The sequence below is a fragment of the Dermacentor albipictus genome, chromosome 8, assembly GCF_038994185.2.
Source record: "Dermacentor albipictus isolate Rhodes 1998 colony chromosome 8, USDA_Dalb.pri_finalv2, whole genome shotgun sequence".
NCBI classification, from domain to species: domain Eukaryota; kingdom Metazoa; phylum Arthropoda; class Arachnida; order Ixodida; family Ixodidae; genus Dermacentor; species Dermacentor albipictus.
In genome coordinates, this window is record NC_091828.1 from 109,723,795 (window position 1) to 109,747,115 (window position 23,321).

Sequence of the window (23,321 nt, forward strand, 5' to 3'; positions counted from 1 at the left end):
TAGAATAAATGGCAGAATGAGCGAGACTTTAGCTACGAGTGCTGTGAATGTAAAATAACTTCCTCCGTGGTAGTAATCTTCAGAATGGAGACTTAATAAACCACGCTATCTGGATTGGCTGCAGACCTAACAGCACTACGGGCACAGTGAACACGCAAGCTCTCTATATTCGTTACCAGATGTAGGCGCTAAGGGAAAGAAGAACGAACTCAGAAGTTGATGGGTTTTGTGACGCGCCGAAAACTTTGGCGTTTCGTAATGTGCAGTGGGCGTTTAACTTGGAAAGCAGCATTAGTTTTGGGGCCCGCTCAACACGATGAAACCTCAAAAACAGGCAAGTGATAACGGCACAGTTATAACTATGGCTATGGTGAGGAGCACAGCCGTCGTCGAGACAGAAGTTCGCCGGTGAAACGGCAAAACAAAATTCTTTGCTTTCCAGAATCCAGTGCTAAGGCGCATAGATCGCATGACAGACCAGATGGGCGGAACAAGACTGGGGAAATATATATATATATATATATATATATATATATATATAGTCATATAATGAGAAGCCAACAAACACTGACACCAAGTATCGGGTCCCTCGGTTAACCCCCTTTCTTCTCGTTTATATATATATATATATATATATATATATATATATATATTTGGTGCTATATTGGGGGATATATAAAGGGTGCTTAATTTTAAGTTTTACAGAATTTTTGTAGATCGCCCTTCGCAATAACATAATTCTAGTGTTTTAGCTGGAATGTTCAGTTAGGCGGACATCACTTGCAAGAAAAATCAAAACACATATATTTAACAAACTAACAAAAACATTTATTAACCCTCTTATTAATTACTTTTAGGCACATATTGCAATTTACGAATTGTACCCGGTGAGTTTGTCGGGAGTCTCCACTTGGAATGAATTTCCAGAATGGCACCACGTTTGGAGATACGCGCCGTCAAACTCGCCGTAAGAACGCACTGTTGGTTCCCTTACTTTTTTTAAGAAAAGGCTTTTTAGAACTGAATTGAATTGAATTGAATTTTTATTCTCCTTGAACAAATACACATTCAAAAGGCTTTTTCGTGCTTTGAAGCACAAAGGTAACTGCAACGCCCACATATTTCATTCAATACTCTGAGTAATAATATCTCGAAACCGCTGTCATTCTGGAAATGCATTTCAACTGCATGCGTTTTGCAATTTCACCTGCTAAAATTCATAAATTCCTATATCTGCCCTAAACTAATTAACTAAGAAGTTAATCAGACAATTTTCATTATTCAGTTTCCCGCGCTAGTAACGCAGGCCTCTTCGAATAATCCAACTGAACGACAAGAACTATGCTATCTGCGACAGCCGACCTTTAAAAATACCGTAAAACTTAATATCATCCCCATATCAACGCAGTACTTTCAACGCAGGTACTTAGATATCAACGCAGGTACTTTCGTGTGGAGCAGAATAGCAGGTTGCCTAATAAGGAGCACGTGATTCGAAGAGGCATCGAAACGCGGATCCGAGTAAGAAGAAACAAGCGATTCGCTTTCATAGTATGCTAGGTCTACCGAGCGGGCTGCGCCATCTAATCACGCCACGAGAGCACTTAATTGCGTGTCTGTAGCCCATGGCCTCGACGAAAGCACGACACAGCGAGAAGGACTGCTCCTTTGTACGTCACGCTATAATCTTACCTCGTATTGCTTCGGATAATCTCCACCTACGTGCTCCAACATCTTCACTTGATGTGAGCATCGCGAACTACGAGTGCTGTTCAGAAGGACTGCCAAAGACTGCACGCGATGAGAACGTGTCCACGTATCACAGCTCTTGATTACTTCCAGTACCGCGAATGAGTGCAGGTCCGGCAGGCTATGAAAGAAATAAATCATGTACCTCCACATTGGGCCGCAGTCTTCTGAGACTGGGTTTGTTCGAGGCACTGTCGAGGCGTCTTTTATACGTTAGTTTTCTTTTCAATGAGGAATGCAATTTCTCAGATACAAGTGAAGCAGCATCGAAAAACAGCATATATATAAATATATATATATATAATGCTTATTGCTTAGCGCTTTCAATGCACACGAAATCCTTCAACAGAGCGTTGATTGCGTAGCAGTGATTGGGAACGACGTGTGCTGCTAAGAAATCACCGAGACGATAGATAAATATTGTGTAGCCGCAACGAGATAGGTTTTAAGACGAACGACAAATTGATTCATGCGCATGTAGAAATGAGACAGCTTCGGTGAGCTACAAACCAATGTTATTGCTACGAACGGCAAGAAAAAAAATAATATATGCATACCCCGCGTACTGCGTATTGATCTCATGCGAATAATTTTACAGTAGCTGGCTATTCCGCATAAAACTGGCTTCTTAAGGCCCTTATGAGATAGACCAACATATTTTTGTGCAAGGTAAGAAACTGCATTTGTGATAACAGCAAGGGGCCGATGAAGTTGAGAACTCTGTTCGCGACAGCAAAGGTATAACGGCGATTTTTTGTACTTATGCAAAGAAACATTACAGTCTATTTTATTACAGCCCGAGTCGATCTCTACAGCCGTATACGATCTCACGTCGCAGCTAAAAGTGCTAGCAGCACGACGCAAAGACCGACAAATAAATTGACAGTAGCTTCAGTATCCTTACGAGATCTGAACGCGAAAGCATTAGGACATGTATAAGTTATCACGTTAAATCAAAACTCCACCGTAATACATCTTAATCTATCCTGCTTTAATTTGTAGCAACTTTAATCCCCTTTATTCAACTTCAGTTAAGCGTAATTCAACTTAATCCACTTTTCTCCTCTTTAATACAATTTATTACACCTTAATCCAATTTCGGGAGCGGGCCAGGTCAGCGTTCTGGGTGGGGGCCGCAGCGTCGCTCCGACGCTGTTGCTGTTAACCGTGGGATGTCGAAGTGCGAGCCGCAGCAGGTCCAGCGCTGCCGGGAACGTGACGTAATCACTTGGTCACGTGGTTTTTGGTACCGTCGGATGATAACGGCCGGCGGACTTTCCGCTTCGTCGGGCATATCATGCCTTCGCAATAATAATTGCCGATTTCGGTAGGGGTGCAGCATCACCTACAGCGTCTCGAAGTGCTATATCTGGCACAAGCAAAAATGTACTCGCTTTTTAAGGAGGTTGTTGCCTCCATTGCACTCATCACAACGCCATATTGCACCGTATCACGTGTAATATCAGGACTCACGTCGCAACTGAAAAGCTACTTGAAGTTCAAATTTCTACTTCCCGTAACGAGACAAATTTCGTGCCCGAAGTCATGGCTTATCGGGTGCGTATGAATGGAGGTTGTTTTGGGTACGGATTCACGACGCTTATTCTTCACCGGGGCACATCGCATCCCGTGTTTCAGGCGTACAATTTTCGCAACGCAATTTAATTATGCGCGCAGTACAAAACCCGAGCCATCCGCACCTGTCGCTGACACTGCAGTCGCAGCATGTTCAGTGGCTCCCTTGCAATGCGTAAACGAGGCGTGAGGTTTTTCACGAACCGTGGCGACCAGCGATGAACGGGCAAAAATTTTCTACACCGGTGCTTCGCAATCCAGGATTTCTCCTGCCCTCTATTCGCGTCTTTAATTGCTATCTCTCCATCGAACCAGCTTTATTTACCGAAACTAGAGTTGGGACACACGGGCACACCCCGCCGATACTAATCTAGTTAATTAACTCCTTCTAACTTCTAATTAACTCCTAATCTAGTTAGTTAACTCCTTACAATGCGTGCCCTTTAATTGACCTCGCTTTGATGGCATACTTCCGAAAGCGCCTGACTGTTTTATACTTGGCGATACCTGTTAGCTCTTTACGTACCCAGACGATCAAATTCAGGCCATTACATGAACGGGTTGTACTTTAACATATCTCATTCCACCACAATCTTTCAGCTTTTAGATGTGAAAAGTAGTCTGAAATGCCATTAAGAAAAAACAGAGTGGTGTGCTTAGCGCTGGCTGGTACTAAAGTGTTTACCACCCGAGAAATGTTAATTTGATCCCTTAAACTCACTCCTGTGAAAATTTGGAAAATTCGTCATACGATCTGCTCTGGTGGCTCAACCTCAGTTGTTAAATTAAGATAGTATAGTATCCACCAACACTACAGTCTTAAACAAAATTGCCGCCTTTTGGTCGTATCTCGCCACACAACGATAAGCGCTGTCTGCATTTCCTTTCTTTAACGCTGCGAGCCCGGTACTTCCAAGTCACGAACAGCATGCGCGTTATCAGCATGGCACCATGGCAGGAAAGTAGCCAGCGCAGCCTTTTCAAGAATGTACACGCAAGCAAGACAGGTGACGGTTATCGTAGGCTGGGAAATATACACCCCAAAGGGTTTGCATTTGTCTAATGGTATCTTCTACTCGTCGCCTGTATGCCCCGAAGCAGAGTCGGGTAGACCGGTCGTTTCCGGAGCTCAAAGGTAGAGGACAAGCGCGCAATCCGAACGTGCGACTCGCTCTCGGAGGAGGAAATTGCTGATGCGAGACCACGTGACTACTGCCAACGTCCTATGTTTCGCCTATCCAAAGCTCCCGGCGCTACCGGAAAAACCGGTGGACGTGCCGGCGGCACGAACGTTCGTCGAAATGCCAGCATGCAGTGCCCTAGGTTGCCAAGGTTACGGTGGGCCGTCGCCAACAGCAGCGACGCGGCGCTGCGATGACGTTTCAATCTCGATGACTGCTCCGACGACAGGGCTCGGAGCGCCTCAGAGCGCTCCAAGATGCAGGAGAGCAATCGAGAAGAACCAGCCGAACGCAGGGCGCGCACCCTCTTTCAACCAGCCGAAGACAACGCCGCTCGCCAGAGCGCTCCAGAGCGCTCAGAAACGACCAGCCGAAGATAGCATAAGAGTGTAAGGCACGCATCGGAAAAATAGGACGCTGCAGTTTTCTCTGTCTCCTACGTCACGTTTCAGATGGCTTTGCAATGAAGAACTGTCGTCAAATTGCCCAACAGCAGCTCAGTAATCGCTTGCGCGATTTCCGAGTGCTGAAGAGCTTCCGATAACCCTGGCTCTAAACTAGATTTTTCATTGGGCCTTACCCGACAGCGGTTCACTCAGCCACGAAGGTAAAAAAAAAGCTGTGCTTCTCATGCTGTCGCTGCGCTTGTCACCTGAGTGATGCGCAAAGCTGTTGACAGAATGCTTCGCTGCAGATATGCTTTTGTTGCGTTGCGCGTCCCCGAAGCATTTCAATGGTGGCTTTGCGCTATATCATGCCTTCTAACTATATAGACTGAAGGAAGGAAGGAAATCAACTTTATTCAGGTCCTGCAGGCCACGAGAGCTTTGGGCCAACAAGAGGGGACACTCTTCAAAAACTGGCAACAGGAAACACGTCACGCCTAGTTTCAACAACAACCGTTAGTTGACGCGAGCATCAGAAAAAAAGAATGTGAAATAAACTTCCACACAACGTTTTATCTTTTTTATTCCTTCCCACTAAAAGTGAAAATGTTTTGCGTATGAATGAACTTGTACTTTGCAACTTTTTGTTGCGTTGCCTAGCAACAAGCTAGCGGCACGCCAGACGCGCGCATACGTCATGCGCCAGACAAGCCGCATGAGTGAGCGAGGCCGGTCGTACGTGCGAAGCTCGCCTGCTCGGCGACCCGTCTGTTTTGGACATAGCCCATTTTTTGGGGGGCTCCCGGCCTTCTCTATGCTTCTCTTGCGTATCGTCTGCATTTCGACACGGCACCACTGTACTACTGGACTACGGCAAGGTGAGAAATTGTGTTTGACAGTGTGCGGCGTATTTTAAGCACATCTAGGCTTAGTTCGAGTGGCGCAGTTAGCCAAAAACAGCTCCGCCGTCCTGACGCAGTTAATTTGAGTTAATGCCTCGTCCTGGGAGATGTTTGCGACGCTTTCTGTGAGCCCCAACATTACTGCAACTTATATCGGTAGTTTTTGGGCACGCTTGCCGCGCCCGGCTTATTGACGCAGTAAGGGAAAACCGGCTCGGCCGTGTGACGCATTTGCGCGTGTACTACATGCGTGTACTACGTCGTAGCGTCTAAGACAGACACGTTTTCGCGCATTCTGTGGTCCCCAACATTATTGTATCTAGCGTCGTTATATTTGGGGTAGTTTAGAAGCACGGTTGCCGCGCCCGGCTTATTGACGCAGTTAGCGAAAAGCAGCTCGGCTATGTGCCGCAGTTAGTTTCGCGTGTACTGAATCTTACTGGTAGAAGTTCGTGACGCATTCTCTGACCAGAAAAAGTATTGTAATTTATTTGGTAACTTTTTGGGATATCTTGAGGCTTTCTCGCCGCGCCTGGGGTTGCGAAGCTGTTAGCAAAAAAGCAAGCCAGCCGTAGTGAGTGAGGTTTGCGTGTACTGAATTTTAGTGGGACAAGCTTGTGACGCATTTTATAGCCCTGCAACAACATATACCTTATTTCGGTACTCACGCTTCTCGAAAACGCGACGAGCGATTGCCGAGAGTGATAACACGGGAGTGTTGCATGCGCCGGCAGGACGCGTAAAAGATAACACGGAGGAGCTCAAGAACATGCCATTTATGTGTTCTGAGCGACTGAAAACAGGCTTTGCACCTACGAGTCTGACTTGAGTGCGATTAGAAGGCATTCTTCGAGCGTGTAACATGGTCTGGCTGAGCCTGTGTTGTAGCCACCTTTATGTACTTGGCGTACCATCCTGTCGACTGAGGCCAAGTTGTTTTGGAAACGCGCAGTCACCCGTGTATTTGTGCACTTAAATAATGCCCGGGAAAGGAGGGGTGCTTGAATATCGGATGTTCAGATTTTATGGCATTGTCTTTGCTGCGAAATGTACGTAAAACTGAATTTATCTGTTATGCCGCTCATTCACCACTCACGCACGTTTCGCCTCTACACGCAATACTCCTGTTAGGTCTATATACCGAAATGATACATGCTTGTAATTTACTTTTTTTCAGCTGATGGCATCCGGTGGAGCATCGTACGGCAACGAGTGCTGCTTACCTGGTGCCGCAACTTTGGATGAGTGCAGAAGAAGCCCGGAACGAGCATTTATATAGAGCAAAATAAACATTTCATCATTTCAGAAGACGTCTTTCGTTTTCTTTATGAAATTGCACCTGACAGATTCGGTACAGTCTTGTAAAGGTCAATCGCAATCATTTCTACTTAATAACGAAACGATTCCACGCCAAGGCCACGCGAGGTTCAGCAGAAGCGAAAAAAAAAATGAATGCCGTGCCGAGCAGCGGAGCCAGCGCGGCGGGTACCAACTGGTGTTCAAAACGCGCGCGCCCAAAACCGAAACCGGAAGAAGTCAACAACATCCGCTTGGGGTGTTACAGTCAATTCGGCCGCTGGGCTCTATGGGAGTGTCCGCTCTTGTTGAAATTTCTTTCTCTATGTTTGGGCTCTCATGGAGTGGGCGTCTCCCACGACGGAACCGGGAGGTTGAGTTTCCTGGCGGCGTCGTGGACCTGCTGGACGGCCCAGAGTTGGAGAGCGAGTTCTTCCCTCCGGATTGCCTCTTCAAACTTGCGCTTGTCCTGGTCGTAGTTTACGTGAGCTTGCGAGCACGGCCAGAGTAAATGATGTACGTTAAGGGATGTATTGCAATTGGTGCAATGAGACTTGTCGTAGAGCTCAGGCATGTAATGGTGTAATCTGTTTTGAGTGGGGTATGTGTCTGTCTGTAGCATTCTGAGTGTAACCCCTTGAGCTCGAGTGAGCGTGCGGTGTGGCGTGCTATACTGTCTGCGTTGTAGGTAGTAGTGTTTAGTGATTTCATTGTATGTAGTGGGCGCGTCCTTATTCTCCGAGTGGTTGGGTGAAGCCACGCGGTCTGTAAGCGCGCGCGCAGCCTCGTGTGCCGCCTCGTTAAGGTTAGGGACGTCGCCGATCTTTGGTCCTAAGTGTGCCGGGAACCAGTATATGAAGTGGTTCTTAATCTCTTTCTTTGAAACAATCCTGAGAGCCTGTGCGCAGACCGTGCCCTTTTGGAATGCTCTGATAGCGGCTATTGAGTCGCTGTAGATATGCGAAAGATTGTCGTCGGTGAGCGCACCAGCGATCGCAACCTGTTCGGCCTGCTCAGGCTTCCTTGCAATTACCGTGGCTGCATATCTTGTGGATCCACGGCCGTCCACAACTGCCACTGCGAAAGCTTTGTTTCCCGTGTATGCCGCCGCGTCCACAAAAGCTGAGCGTTCACGGTTCGCCAAGGCTTGGTTAAGAAGGAATTGTCCTCTCGCTTGTCGTCTGCCCCTGTTGTTTTCGGGGTGTACGTTTCTGGGTATAGGGCGGACCATGATCTTGGCGCGGATGTCCCGTGGGAGGTCCGCAAAGTCTTTTTCTATGTCTCCTTGCGCAAAGCCTAGCTTCTCTAGGATCGTGCGCCCCGGAGGCGTCGTCGAAAGCCTAGCAAGCTGGGCGCGCTGCTGGGCTTCGGCAATTTCTTCCAGGGTGTTGTGCATGCCCAGGTGCCCCAGCTTCTCGTTGCTGGTGCTGGTTGGAATGCCGAGGGCTTGCTTGGTGACCTTTCTGATTTGGGCATTCAGTCTATCTCTTTCAGATCGTGTCCAATTGAGCATTGCCGCAACGTATGCGAAGTGACAGGTGACGAACGCGTGTATTAGTTTGATGAGATTATGTTCCCTGAGGCCCCTGTGTCTATTGCCAATTCTTCTGATCAGCCCAATAGCGTTGTTGGTTTTGGTGATGAGCTTTTGAACCGTAGAGGCATTGACGTCTTTAGTCTCTACGATCATACTCAGGACTCTGATTTTATCGACGCACGGTATGGCGTGTCCCGAAGTGGTTCGTACGGTAATTTCTTGATTGTAATCGAAGTCTGACGAGTATGGCCTGCGGCCCTTCTGCGTGGGTCTGCGTACGAGCAGCTCCGACTTGGTAGGCGAGCATCTGAGTCCTGTGACTGAAACTACGCAGTAATATACGTCACAAAGTGATGTCGGTATCTTTTCGTGATATCACTTACACGTAGACTGTGATTGTTTGGAGGCGCCTAATTTTTATGAAGCTTGAATCCAGACAAAAACTGATATTTTAGGAAGTATGCATTAGGGAACGAGGTTTCTCTTGTGCAGGAAGATTCGTTCGAAATAAATTTAGTCCGTAGTAAAATAGACACGGTTCCGTCTTACAGTGATGGAAATGGCACTTTATAAAGAAGGCATTCCTGCAGTAACTCATATTATGTTAAGGTGAGCACCTTTGCCTTTTTTTACATATTACTTTGTTCAATCAATGCAATGTATAAAAGTGGTTGCACATGGGTGCACGAGACGGACAGTAATCAGGGCGCGCAGGCCTTTGTGTTCTCGTTTTAATGCCAGTCCTCCTTGGAAGTTAGGTGCCCTAATAACTTCTCGCACACAAACAGTTTCGAGGCAAGCGGGTTGTTCTCTATGTTTTCATTAATAAATCCCTCCCGAAAGTGGGTATCAAGGAAGTAACTTTCTTCAGCAATCCACGATTTTTGTCAGGGTTGTTTTGTATACAAAAATTATCCCAGTGTCGATTGTGGTAGAAGGGCACTTTTATCCTATAAATCCGTCTAGACATCACCGAGTGTGTGACCATAAACACAGCGTGTCTCTAGTGCTTCCAGTATAAAATCTGAAAGAGTGGGAAGCTGACGTTACACTTTAATAAGTAATATTTAGGTGCAAGTTATGAATGTTACATAGTGTGCATAAAATCAAAACCATCAATTTAAACGCCTCGCCGAGAACCCACGCTTTTGTTGCAATCACTAGTTCGTTCAATCAATCAATCAATCAATCAATCAATCAATCAATCAATCAATCAATGTATCGATCAATCAATCCGGAGCAGAATGCTATAGACAATCAGTCACCGGGATATGTACAATTGCCGTTCGTGCGAAAGCCGGCACGCGAATATGAAATACAAAAAGAACTGATGTGTGTGATATCACAAAGAACTTCGCCCATGTCTCTGCGCAATCGAGTAATATTTGAAAAGAATGGAGGGCACTTTCACGTGCAGGCAAATGACCCCGCTTGATAGCTGTGAGACGGCCTGCTGCTAAAACTAGGCAGCCTCGAAAAGCTTCGAATAAATAGCTGCGAATCCTCGCTTCGCAAGAATAAACATGAGCGCAAGCGAACCGCACAAACCATAATACAAAAGAAACGTTAAAGAAACCTTTCAAGAGCTTGTAGCAATGGGGTCACAAATATTCCGCCTTCGTTGCTGTCGAAAAGCTTACTTGCGAAATCAAGCCATTGCTACCTTCTTCTTCTTCTCGGAAAAGCAGTGCAGATATTTCCCGAGATCAGGCAGCGTGTCTTTTGAAGTTTTGACCTGACCTTCTGCAACAGTATGCAAGATCACTCTAATCACTGGTACAAAAATATGAAAAGGCAGTAAAAAAAGGCGAAGAGGGGCGTGTGGTAGAGGATAGGTTGAAGGGCATGGTTCACGCTGGCGCAAAGGCGCTGTTTGTGCAGCGAAAAAAGAGTTTGAAATACTCGAGGTACCTGCATTTGTGGACGCCTAATTCGGCGCACGCGTTATGCGTGGAAGCCATAGCTGTGTATCGCGGACCAGCTTCTTTCGACCTAAACGTTTCAAAAAGCCGTCTGTACAGTCGTAAGGCCACGTACGACAGTCTTTAATGGCTGGTATAGCTCCAGGAAAAATAAATCAATAGAAATACACCCGGGCCATTATGGTCTTCAATACCGCTTACATGACAGCTACGAAAGCTTCGCACGAAGCGTGTTAGTGTCCATTGGTTTGGACTCCGGAGTTAGAAAGCATGAAGCGTGAGACACGCGACTTTGCTGTATATTCATTTGCAGTCATCAGACTTGTACGCGTTACCGAAAAAAAAGGGACCGGTAACAATTACAATCACTTCTTTGAAAAATGCAGTTAAGCACAGTTACCGATGACTTCCCCACGAAAGTAATAGAGCAATTACTAAAAAGTAATCTGTCACTTCGCAGTTTTTCCTCCTTTGAACTGTTATTGTCATTGCACAAATACAGTAAATATAACAACATGACCTGGTCCATTTAACGCATCATCTGCAGCCCTTCACACGTTGTGTATCTTTACTAAGAAATTCTTTTCAAAATTTTATTCGGTAATATTCCCTCTTTTTTGTGAAGACATTTGCAGGGACACTGGAAAGTCACTCGATGTGCAAGCTTGAGAGAAGGACTGTGTAGTAACGTACGAACGATTTGCTCATACGAGAGCGGTTACTTAATGCCATGATGCGCGTGTCAGAGAGAGAGAGAGAAAGAGAAAGAGATGAGTATAGGAAGGCAGGGATGTTAACCGGTCATGAGTCTGGTTGGCTACCCTACGCTGGGGAAGGGAAAATGGAAAAAGAGAGAATGGAGAGAGATGTAGAGAAGTGTACGGAGAGTACTTGAGTTAAAGCCACTCGCGCAAACCAGATGTTCTGAAAAAGTACAAAAGTGCATTCACTGCCTTTGAGCCAATGATCGGTAGGGACGGTGCTCTAGTACTGTCTGTTCAATCAGAGGGCGATCATCTAATTTCCTCAATTTGTTGGACAAAGATTGTCTTTTTGCTGTAAATTGAGGACAATGGCACAATAACTGGTGAATGTTCTTCACGCATCCGCAAACATCCCATGCAGGACTATCAGACATTCCAGTTAGTGTTGAGTAGGCATTCGTAGAAACAACTCCAAGCCCCAACCGACATAAAAGAGACGCTTCGCGTCGGTGCAAACCAGCCGCAGGTCTGACTTGTAGTGACGGGTTTAGAGAGAGAGACAAAAGGGGAGGAAAGACAGGGAGGTTAACCAGTATAAATGCCGGCTGGCTAACCTGTGCTGGGAAAGGGGGCAAAGGGAATAAAAGGAGAAGGAAGAGAGAAAAAGAACAAGAAAAATTCATGCAGTAACGCCATGTTACGTGCAACAATATTCAAAGGCGGTCGCACAATTCACAGGCCCTTAAAAACGGGCTTAGCCTGTGCAGTCTTGCGCACCTTGCATCTGCTAAGGAGGTCTGCTCTGCTAAGGAGACCGTGCGTGCTAGAATGCCAAGTTGTCTCGCAGCGTCGGTCCTTGAGTGAGGAATGAGGTCGCAGTGGTCTTCGTGGTTTGACGTCCGAGCTGCCTTATCTCAGGTTGTGTATGAAGCGCAGTGCTTCCTTGCTGCTGGAGATAGGGGAATGCGATCCAAAAAAGGCCACTGGTAGATAAAGTAAGCCAGGGGAGGAAAGGCAGGGAGGTCAACCAGACGAGCATCCAGTTTGCTACCCTACGCTCAGAGCAAGGGAAAGGGAGAACATAATGAGGAAAAGAGGGAGAAAGTGAGCACTGGGTGCATGTGGGATGATGCACAAGGACACTGTAAGCGGTATGTTAAACGGGTGCAGTTCAAGTATTGTACTAGTGCACCATTCGCTTTTCGTGCCAGTGACGGGTGCAGCCACGGTTCGAGTATATGCGACTCGGAGAATGGTCTCGAGTCCAGTCAGTTTAAAGTTGTCTTGAGATAGAGGCGTTGTATGTCGTAGCGGGGACAGGTACGCCATAAGTGCTCAATGGTTTCCTCACACCTACAGGAGTCACACATCGAGCTCTCGGCCACTCCTATGCGATAAGAGTAATCGTTCGTGAACGCCACTCCCAGCCACAAGTGGCGCAGCAAAGATCTTTCACCGCGGGAGGAGCTAGATGGCAGCTTAAGCCGTAGCAAGGGGTCTGGCCTATGCAATCAGCAATTGAAGGCATTTGAACTCCAGAAAGCTTGTGACTTTTTGCGTGCAAGCAGGCGAAGTTCCCTGGCAGTGCCCGTCCTCGCCAAAGGTAGTGGACGCGTCTGAAATGGCCATCGCTATCGAGCGATAAAGGTTGCATGCTTCAATTTGTCGGCAAGCATGTGGGGGACACTAGCCAGGTGTCCTTTCCTTCTTAATTATTTAGAATTAAACGACTAATTGCAACCGACGCAAACAAACGTTCATGCTCCTTGAAAATGGTACCCAATTTGTAATATAATTTAATGTAACGTTGAATATTACTCAGCCCTTCAAATCCGTTCGTATGTTAGAATCACAAACGCAGGTGTATGTGTGTCATGGAATTTGAAACAGATAAATACATGTGCATTTGGGAGCAAAAAGCTTCTGTCTATTTCACAAGAGCGAAGAAGAATTGAGTAGGACCACCTTCACGCGCTTTAAGCTCTCAGGTGAGAGAGAGAGAGAACATTACGATAAGATAAAGATGCCCGAAGGCCGGACTTTCAAGAGAAGTGCGCCAATGTGCAAACTTTCCAGGTTCAAGTGATGGAGGTGTAGCTGCGGTAGGCTGATTGTAAGTAGGAGGTAACCCGTGTAATGTGTTCACTGCTTTAGACTTTGTAGTTGCCGCCAAATCTAAGCACTCAAAGCAGCGTCACTTGTCAAAACTTGTTTCGGGGGAAATGTAACTGGTTACATGCCGTTGCCTACTGAAAAGGAAAGTAAATGAATCCCAAAGAGCGCTACCGAATAAAAAAAGATCAGTCGCAAGCTCCTCTGGGAGTTGTCAAAGTATTCGTAGTCATTGTGCCAGTTGCTCATCTCCACGCACCTCGGTGTCATTATCAGTGGTATGAAACTTGATCCGCACAGTACTAACGAGAGCGCTGCATCGACACGAACTGGTGTGAACGGCAGCGCAATGTGCATTGGTAACGCAAGCAAAGTAACTGGAGCTGGCGGCGCCAGGTGCGCTGATGACGTTACGTTCATCATAAGCCGTTATGGCTCTTTAAGGCCTTCTCCGTCCGTGTCGAACCATTCTTAACCGAGACCAAACGTACTGCGATGGCGCCATGCACCGGTTAAACGTACTCTAGCACGACCGTGAAGACTGCATCTTGAAAGCGAGCTGCTAAAGGGGCAGGCTGCGGTGTGCGCTGAGACCTTGGTGAGCGCTGTGTTCTCGCCGTTTCGTTCGTGTTCAAGTGACAGGCAGCACGATGGTGAAGTCGCTCGCTGCTACGGGCTGTATCTTGAAAGCGATTGTGTTACATAACAAACGGACAGACGGATGGACGGACGGACAGTTTTCTCATTGGGTAAGAATACGAATGCTTCGCATTTGAAAACACAATCGTTAAGTCGCAAGATAACAAGGAAACTATTTCATTACAAGCAATTCGTTACGTGTATTTTGTTACGTTCAAGTATGGAAGTCATGTGTCACCTATCTTTTCAGCGACGGCACACATACCTGACCACAAGTGTGTTCATCTTCTATCTAAGTGTGCACAACACATCGAGAATAAGCATAATCAGCAAACGGAAAAAAAATACTTTCAGGCAGCCTTTTCAGAAATAGGGGAAAACACTATGCATCAAACTGGAAGTGCGCTTCACCGCAATGAGAGTAAGCGCTGACTGCTAACTGGCGTGGTTTCTTTGAAACGACAAATTTTGTGGCCCGAAAAAAAAAACAGGAACAAAGTGACTTTGTTTCGCTTCATCTAGGTTTTGTTGAGGGTCAATAATTTTGCTTTTAGCAAGTAATACGCACGAGTGGGTAGTCATCGTAGTTCTCGTCCGTTGCTGTCATATCCTTTATCCAACTTTGTTCACTCGCTGTGTAGCTCTAGTACTTATAAAACACTGAATTTATCTTGTGGCGACCGAAACGAGGCCTCCTGAAGAATATAATCATTTACGGCATGTATTCCACATGAGGCCTAACAGTTAGAGTCACCTGTGGCGAGAAGTTAGTCCATGTCTTCTTATCCTGCGCATGTTCTTTTGTGGTTCTCTTTTAGCTTACGAGTTTCTGACATCCTGATACTTTAACTATTGCAATATTCCTTGCAGTAATTTACATCCTGCCAGAAAGAACAGCAGCATTTGCTCAGGGTTGGACTTCAACGTTGTGAGTACGACTGTGAAATTTCCGCGCTGATTTTGTTTTACAATGTCGAGATGGACACAACAAACATTGCACCAGCGCTACAGGCGTGGACGCTAATGCTCCTGGCCTTCGCATTCACCTGGCTCTCGCACTGAGCAAATTAGGCCTTCGTTTTCATTTAGTGCCGCCGCACACGACTTCATGCAACAGACGCTTATCGCCAGCATAGGATTCATAACCTACTACGCTATTGTAATCGGTTCTAATGAACAGTGCCTAATAAACAGACAACGCTCGTTCGTTTATTAGGCATCAAAAGCTGTCCCAATGAAGATAGAAGGCGTAACATCACTGGATCAGCCTCGCATAGAATGACAACCATCTTTCGGTATAACGAGATTGCCTTCATGAGCAACAGAAAAGACTTAGCGAAATTGAACTGCGGCCAACCGACAGCACCTCAATCTCTTCGGGAATTATTGGCGCTAAACGTTTATCTCTTATTGACTTGCAGCCTTTCGCTGAAGTATGGCAGTACTCTGTCCACTTCCGCACTCCAGGTGGTCTTTTATGGCGTGAAGACCGTAATATAAATGGCTGCAGGAAGCTGCACAGTGCTATCACTCGAGTGGTGCCGACAGCGCGTTGCCAGACAGGCTCGAGGTGCACACCGAGGGCAGATATATTGCCACTCGAAAGCGGCAGCACTGGATAACCCGGCGGTTAGGACTAACAGAAGGTGACAGTGGATATTTTCCCCGCGCACGGACGGCTGTCCTCCCATGTCAGCGGCAGGAATTATACCGGAAGTAACTCTGGCTCTTCAAATCCTGCGTAACCTGCGAAACGGTGATGGTGTGATGGTGACGAAACAGAGGTGCTGGTGGGACGTCAACAGCGTAACGACAAGGTAATATTAGACAGTTTTAGTTACACGTACGTAGAGGCTTTGCGTACGTAGGGCTTCTACGTGTCAGCAGTGCGCATGCGTAAAACGTAGCGACCGCGCGCTGGTCTCACGGAGGTACGTGAGATTCATTTCTTTGCGTGCGTTTCTTGCGCACGTAGACAGCTTCGCGCGGGAGTTCCGCAAGATCACGAACAAGCGATAGCGGGCCGCGCGTGCGCAGACGGCTCGCATTGAAACACGGGTGGCAGGATTGAATTGGCTACCGCCGTGTTCACATTTCCCGATAGATGGAGCTACGGGGTCCCTTTTGGCGTGCGTCGCGTACGTGTAGCTAAAAGCGTTTCCGATGGCGTGCACGTAAGGTACGTAGGCTTTTCACGTTTGCGTACGTGAAGCCTCTAGGTACGTGTAACTAAAACTGTCTATTGATGCAGGAATGACAGGGATGTTAAGACGAAGACGGCTTGACGACCGCGGTATAATGACGTCTCTACGAACATGATGGCGTGACAACAAAGACATCGCGATAGTGGGAGGACGACCGTGGAATCACTCTGACAAAATGACGACGATAGGTCTAGCAAAATACCGGCGTTTGAACTCCCTCCGTGACCTCTCCTTTACCACACAAACTGAGAAATGACATTCTTTATTACCATTGCCCTATATTATATGCCTGTCGGCCAAAACAATACACTCTACAGTGCTTTAAATATGGGCCAGGCGCTGGAAACGAAGCGAGTAACAAGCGATCTGGCAAAAGGCCTTAATAATAGGGCTGCATGTACGTTGAACGAAAATATTCAGAAAGTTATAAAACTCAGTTCTTGTGCAAGCGAGCTGTTATTCCTGTCCTTAGTGAGAAATCGCTGACTCTAACAAGGACGGAGTGCGAAAGTCGAACAAATGATCTTAATTTGCAACATGTGTTGGCACCTTCGTTAGGCCTTACAGCGAAAACGACTGAGTCGCCAAGTACGCATGAGGCATTAGCTGTTCCTACGCACGTCTGCTTGCACCAGCCTTCGATACTTCACACGAAAATGACCTGCCGTTTCCCGTCCTCATTTGTGCTCACAACCACTCACGTTCCTAATGTGTGCGCTTGCGTGTGGGCTTTTTTTCCTTCTTTTTCGCTTCTTCGAGTCCGTGCGGACTTCTTGAGATTCAACACGGCTGCATTGCAGGCGCTTTTAACAAGTCTCAAATGAGGCACCCACACCAAAACGAGCACGTCGAAAAGCAGCGCTGTGTGTGCAAATTCTCGCGGGCATGAACCAGACGGATATATAACGCACGTGGGGGCACGTGGAAGCTTTCTGCAAATTAAGCAGAAGGGCACGGCTTGTCTGAGAAAGGCTTCGCTGGGAGAGCTTTTTTGTGGACGCCATTTTTTGGGGGCATAAATTCAGTTTTTTGATCAATGCACTTGAGAGACACATGATACGCGCGCTAATATAATGTGTAGCTGATATTGCCACCCTTATTCGTAGAGAATAAAGATAAGTGGAAGGATGGACTGCGCTATTTCTCGCGAGGCAAGGCTCGAGCAGCCCGTAAGCGTACTCTCTTCTGCCAGCGACAGAGGAGCTTGTGCTAGGGCCTTTTGTGAAAAAAAAAATGTATAAATTTTTATGTGCATGTGGATTCGATCTCGGTACACACTGGTTAGCTTCGGTAAAAAGGATGCTCTCGTGCGTTGGCGAGGGAAACTGAGGTCATGTCACTCCGACCCGACCACCTCAGTCACCGTGACCCCACCTAATCCAGAACCTGCTGATTGGAATGCAATAGCTAAACCTCAGGAACGGCGCACATTCCTGAGGTTCGACACATTCCCGAGGACGTGCCACATTCATGAGGACGTGTCACATTCCTGAGGACGTGACACCGTGACACCACGGTGTCACGTCCGCATAAGCAAACATGAGGACATCTCACTTAATGGCCACGGACACTCGCTGTGAAAACACCAGGGTGAGAGAGAGCAGCAGCAGTAGTGCGCCAATTGACCTTCATGCTGCCTCTCGCTTCAACGCGAACACAGCGCACACGGAGCTGCATCGGCGCATTCTGTCCCCATCGCTTTGAGCACTGGCCCTTTCAGGATAGGGCCCGCGCGACCACGCTGGGTCGCGTTATACGCAGCAGCCACCGGAGTAGAACGTCCCCATCCCCCTCAGTACAATCCGCGCGACGGAAGACGGCGCGTTTCCTCTCCATACTCTTTTTACACTGCTGTTAGTATTTTTATGTATGTAAAATTACTGTCAAGCTGCTCGTATTACATAACATTGTATAACACTAGCGGTTAACCTGCAATGGTAAGCTGTTAAAATGCCTTGTTAATTGTCGCCCTTTTTGTATGCCTTGTGTATTGGGGGCTCGAGTGCCTCTCAAGTGAATTGATTTTCACTTTTTGCCCAAGCATTCCTGCATTGTGATGATGCAAATAAATTTCAACTTCAACTTCAACTTCAACTCTTCCCTTTCTCGTGCGAGATCGAGCCACCATCGTCGGCTCACCCTCCTCTGACGCTTTCCTTCGTACATACAGCACGAGGCGCACGGCCACGATGTTATATCGCACTTGTACCTCATACGGGACCTCACGGCGGCGACGATGGCGATGGCGTAAATGCGCCTGGAGTGACCATATAAATGCTATCGCAGTAAAATGTTAGGCGTAACCTTAACAGACAGGAAGACAGTGGTGCGGCTTGGAGAGCAAACAGGGGTTGTTGACATTCTTATAAGGAAGGGCATGGAGCTAAGCAGGCGAGGAGGAAGTGAGAAACAAATTACATATACGGGCGCGAACTTCCGACTGTGTATCCACCAGAAACCGCGCAATTTTGTACATGAATATTGCAGTAGCGATAAACTAACAGGGGTGATGGGAGCCTAACAGTGCTCGCAGGCCAGTGATCTGCATTGAATTATCATGCCAGGTACCTATGAGCACGGGTGTGTTACAAGCGCAATCCCAGTATCCAACCAAATAAGGCAGCTGCACCTTCTAATCCTAATGGCGATTACAGGCTGTCATTTATGAATGGCATTTCAGAACGTGCAGAATGCGTCTGTTTCTAACTTCATGTTCTGCGTTGAAAAACAGCGTGGCTAAATTTCTTAAATGACATATATTTCCTATTTAACAAATGTTTGCGTAAACCGGTCAACAACCAGCAATAATGTAATAAAGTAGAATAGAGCGTATAATGTTATTTCGCTCTCAAAAGAGGTCAAGGAGTTTTATAAACCAAAACGAAGCAAGAGAACGTGCTTGTTTTAGCAGCATCCTTGATCATCTAATGCAACAGAAAATAAAATGCGGTCTTGCGTCAACAGCATCTGTTTTCTTAAGTTAGTTGGACCTTGCAGAGGAACGGCTATCGCAATACAGATGTATGGAACGTTAAAAGGGGCATATATATATATATATATATATATATATGCCCCTTTATATATATATATATATATATATATATATATATATATATATATATATATATATATATATATATATATATATATATATATATATATATATATATATATATATATATGTGTGTGTGTGTGTGTGTGTGTGTCATGGGGACATAGGAACTAAAAAAACACAGAAGTATGTTCTTGAGACAATTCTATCGGGCAGCTTCTTCAGCAAATGTTATTGCCGCTATCTTATTATTTCTTTCGCCAATGTTTCCAATCGCAACAGCCCGCATGACTTCTTCGTAATGGTAGCGCAGCAGTGCAAAGTCTGCTACGGCGCTGGCTCTACAGAGAATGACTTATGAGAAATACAGAACATTGTTGAATAAAAAACTGAGTGCTCGTACTTATATATATATATATATATATATATATATATATATATATATATATATATATATATATATATGCGTTTCTCCGTGTGCATTCGTTGAGCAGAATTGTAAGCTAGGCCAGTTTGCAATTTGCAGCGCAGCGCAAGGGTACCACTGATCGAAAGGAAGACACATATACCGGGGCTTTCTTTTTTCTTTAGACTTCACAGAATTTTCAAAAATCACCTGTGGTAGGTAGCATAATTTCAGTCTCTGAGCCAAATTACTCAAAATGACGAACATCACTTAAACGAGAAATAAAGCGCATGATCAGCTAACCTAAAACACTGCTAATAAGGTTTTAAATTAATTACTTTATGGCACATATTGCAATTCGAGAATCGCAGCCGCTGAGCTAGCAAGCGTATCTACTTGGAACGAATTTTCACGATGAGAGAAATTTCGAGATATTCATTCCCCGAGCGGGCGACTAAATACGTGGGCGTTCCAGCTACTTTTGTGGTTCATAGCACAAGATGTTGGTTTGTTAAAAAAAAAGGTAATGGAGCAATATTGGCTTTTTTTCTTCATGTTTCATGTGGTATACCTCGATATACGTGCGATCGTGAGAATTTTTTCCTAGTGCACATGACTTGTGTACTCACCGGCTATAGATAGCAAATTTCAATATATCTACCGTGAGCTAAACAAATAAAAAGTTAAGCTATAAACTTTTGTTCACTTGTCAATTATGCAATTTGATTTCTCCTGCGTGTAATCTCCACCGCTCCCAGTGATCCAGCGCAAGAACTACAGTTACACAAACTGCCATAGGACGATCTTCCAAAAAATCTCTACAGCCTAAACACTTCGTATATAGGTGCATACGTACTCACATGTATGTATGTATGTATGTATGTATGTATGTATGTATGTATGTATGTATGTATGTATGTATGTATGTATGTATGTATGTATGTATGTATGTATGTATGTATGTATGTATGTATGTATGTATGTATGTATGTATGTATGTATGTATGTATGTATGTATGTATGTATGTATGTATGTATGTATGTATGTATGTATGTATGTATGTATGTATGTATGTATGTATGTATGTATGTATGTATGTATGTGTTAGGCTTATTGTTGATGCTAACATTGATCTCCGTTTTCAGAAAAAATTGAAACAATGCGCTATCTAGACAAGCGCTAATATTATTATATTTAGACTTACGAAATACATTCCTAGACCTAACGAGCGCAGAGTTGTACAGCGATGCACGTAAGAAATTGCAAAAATTTTACGATGACAACTAAGTAAAAGCCGTTATACTAAAGTGGCAGTTTTACCAGCATATTCTAGAATTTTTGAGTCTCTGTGACTGGCCGGCGATCGTTGCTCACAGGCAATACGCTTTTTCCCTTCGTCTTAATTTGTAAGCAGGTTAAGAAAATACGATTTACGGGAGGAGTTGTTTATTTCAACCGGTCACCAAGCAACGAACGTAGGTCGGGCGGGTTGAGCAAGGCGACTGGAAACACCAACAAATGACGCTATGTTTGTGTTCCTTCATTCTTGTCTCTCTGTACAGACGTTCGCTTGCTGCCCGAGCATCAACCGTGTTGCCACATCCTGCCACTTTCTATGTCGCGGGGTCGCACGTGGCAGTGGAAACAGGTTTCCTTGTTTCGTAATATGTTGCCCCCTTTCTGCCTAGCTTCCCCACGCTTCCCTATGTAGGCTAATTTCGCCCCACGTGAGAACCTTGAGCTTGCACAGCCTGCGGCGAAGCTTGCGTGTTCATCACGGCTAATATGAGCAGGAGAACGCTTGTTTTCGCGACGGTGTTTTTCGTAGAGAAACGGCTTCCCGAACACGCAAAAAAAAATCGCGCACGTGTGCGGTCGCGTAGTTTCGACATTCTTTTGTAACCGCTCTGTTCTGTTGACTCGGCAGGTAACGGCTCCCGGCAAGGTTTCGGCCAAGGTGAGCACGATAAGAAAATTTAAGCTCCAGTGGACCTTGATTAGCAGTCCATTGTATCGGGCGAAACAGGTCAGTGGAAGAAACACGCGACGTACGGAAAGCGCGCCTGCTGGCAACTAATTTCGTTTCGGTGTAATAAATACATTCTGGCGTTTACGCACAAAAACCCCAATATGAACGCAAGGCACACCGCAGGCGAGGAGTCCCGATTATTTTGACCAGCTGCGATTCTTTGGACACGCCCCCACTTAAGGGTACACGACCGTTTTTCCCATTTCTCAACCTACCGAAATGTGGCACACGCGGTCGGGAAACGAACTCACGACCTTGTGTTTAGCAGCGTGACTCCATCGTTCCTAATCCACCCAGGTGGGTAATGTTGCTTCGTTAAAGAACATGGGCAGGTCATATTGATTGTTTAAATGCTGATATCCTTGTTCGTTCATTACCTCCGGTCCGTCTATCGTGTATTCTAATTACCTGTTGTAAACATTAATAAACATTCATTATGAACTTTTGATGCGGAAGCGTCAGATGGCCCACTGAGCCAGAAAGACGGCGTCTGTCGGCTGTAGCACCGAAACGGCAGGCGAATTCCCATTGGCTCCGACGTTACGTCACGAGCGTGCCTCGATGGAGCAAGGTGGGCGAAAGGGTACACCTCCTTCAGTGATAACGCGCCAGGTGTTGCGTGAGGGGAGAGGGTATCGAAGCGACGCCACGTCACCGTCGCTCTCGCAATTCTGTGTTATCTGCGCGTTCCTCGTCTGCGGAAGCACTCGCTTGCGTCCTAACTGTGCCTCGGTAAGGCCAAATCAAAACGCGCCAAGCATCTCATGGCGCTGGCTTGCCCGCGGGAAGTTAATAAACGAAAGGACCACTCAAATGCGTTCTATTGGACATTAATGCTCTCTCATTCAGAACTCATTAGAAGTGCTTAGGCGCCCTCAGGTTTTTTCTTTGTGAGTTCCTCAGGGGCAGTTGTCTAAATGGCGAAATTGAAGGCGATCGCCTTTTATTGCTCCCTCATTAAAGAAACAGCTAAAAAACATACTTAAGGTCGCAACTAATTCGAGACATCTATAACCGAATCGAATTTCAGCGGTAAATCCAGGCAATATCAAAACCAAGCGCCGCGGGAGCGCAGGAAAAGGCGGCCCCGCCACCACAAAGACCGAAACGCCCCGTGACGAGAAGCATGAGTGAGTTTGAAACCGAACGTCTCGGCCGGTCACGGTGGCTACTGATACGGCACGCTTCGCACGGCGAGCGTGTGCGACTGCGTGTTGGGTCAGGATTTGCCGCTGCCCGCGGTCATTAAAACTTCGCCTAATGCTTCCTTACGGGGAGTTGCCGTCTGATGCGTAGCGGTACTCACTCACTCTCGATAAAAACACGTCACTTTGGCCTTCTGAATTCGATCACAAATATGTGGAATCAAGTGCAATCTTCGAGGATTTTTTTTTAAATGGGTGTGCACCTAAATTTCGCTTCCAACAAATTTGTGATTTAGACAACTGCCCCCACAGCGCTAATGAGAGAGAGCGTAAACTTTAATTTCAAATCAGCAAGATTTGAGTCCGGCGTCTTTTAGTGGGTCTGGGCACCCGCCGCGGACGCGGTTCCGAGACCTTGTCTCGAAGCGGCTTCCTCGGCTCGCTGGACGGCCCAGAGTTGTTCTGTCAGGTCAGAGCTGAG

At 46.2% G+C, this 23,321-nt stretch overlaps 1 protein-coding gene and 1 long non-coding RNA gene across 3 annotated transcripts in view; one reads left to right on the plus strand and one right to left on the minus strand.

The window, feature by feature from the left end:
- Positions 1–23,321, minus strand: part of LOC135917129 (uncharacterized) — a 677,883-nt gene that overhangs the window by 134,245 nt on the left and 520,317 nt on the right. The window lies entirely within an intron of this gene.
- On the plus strand, positions 5,608–7,101 carry LOC139048542 (uncharacterized). The gene is made up of 2 exons (XR_011507757.1): positions 5,608–5,769; positions 6,971–7,101. It is a non-coding gene; the product is annotated as an uncharacterized lncRNA (long non-coding RNA).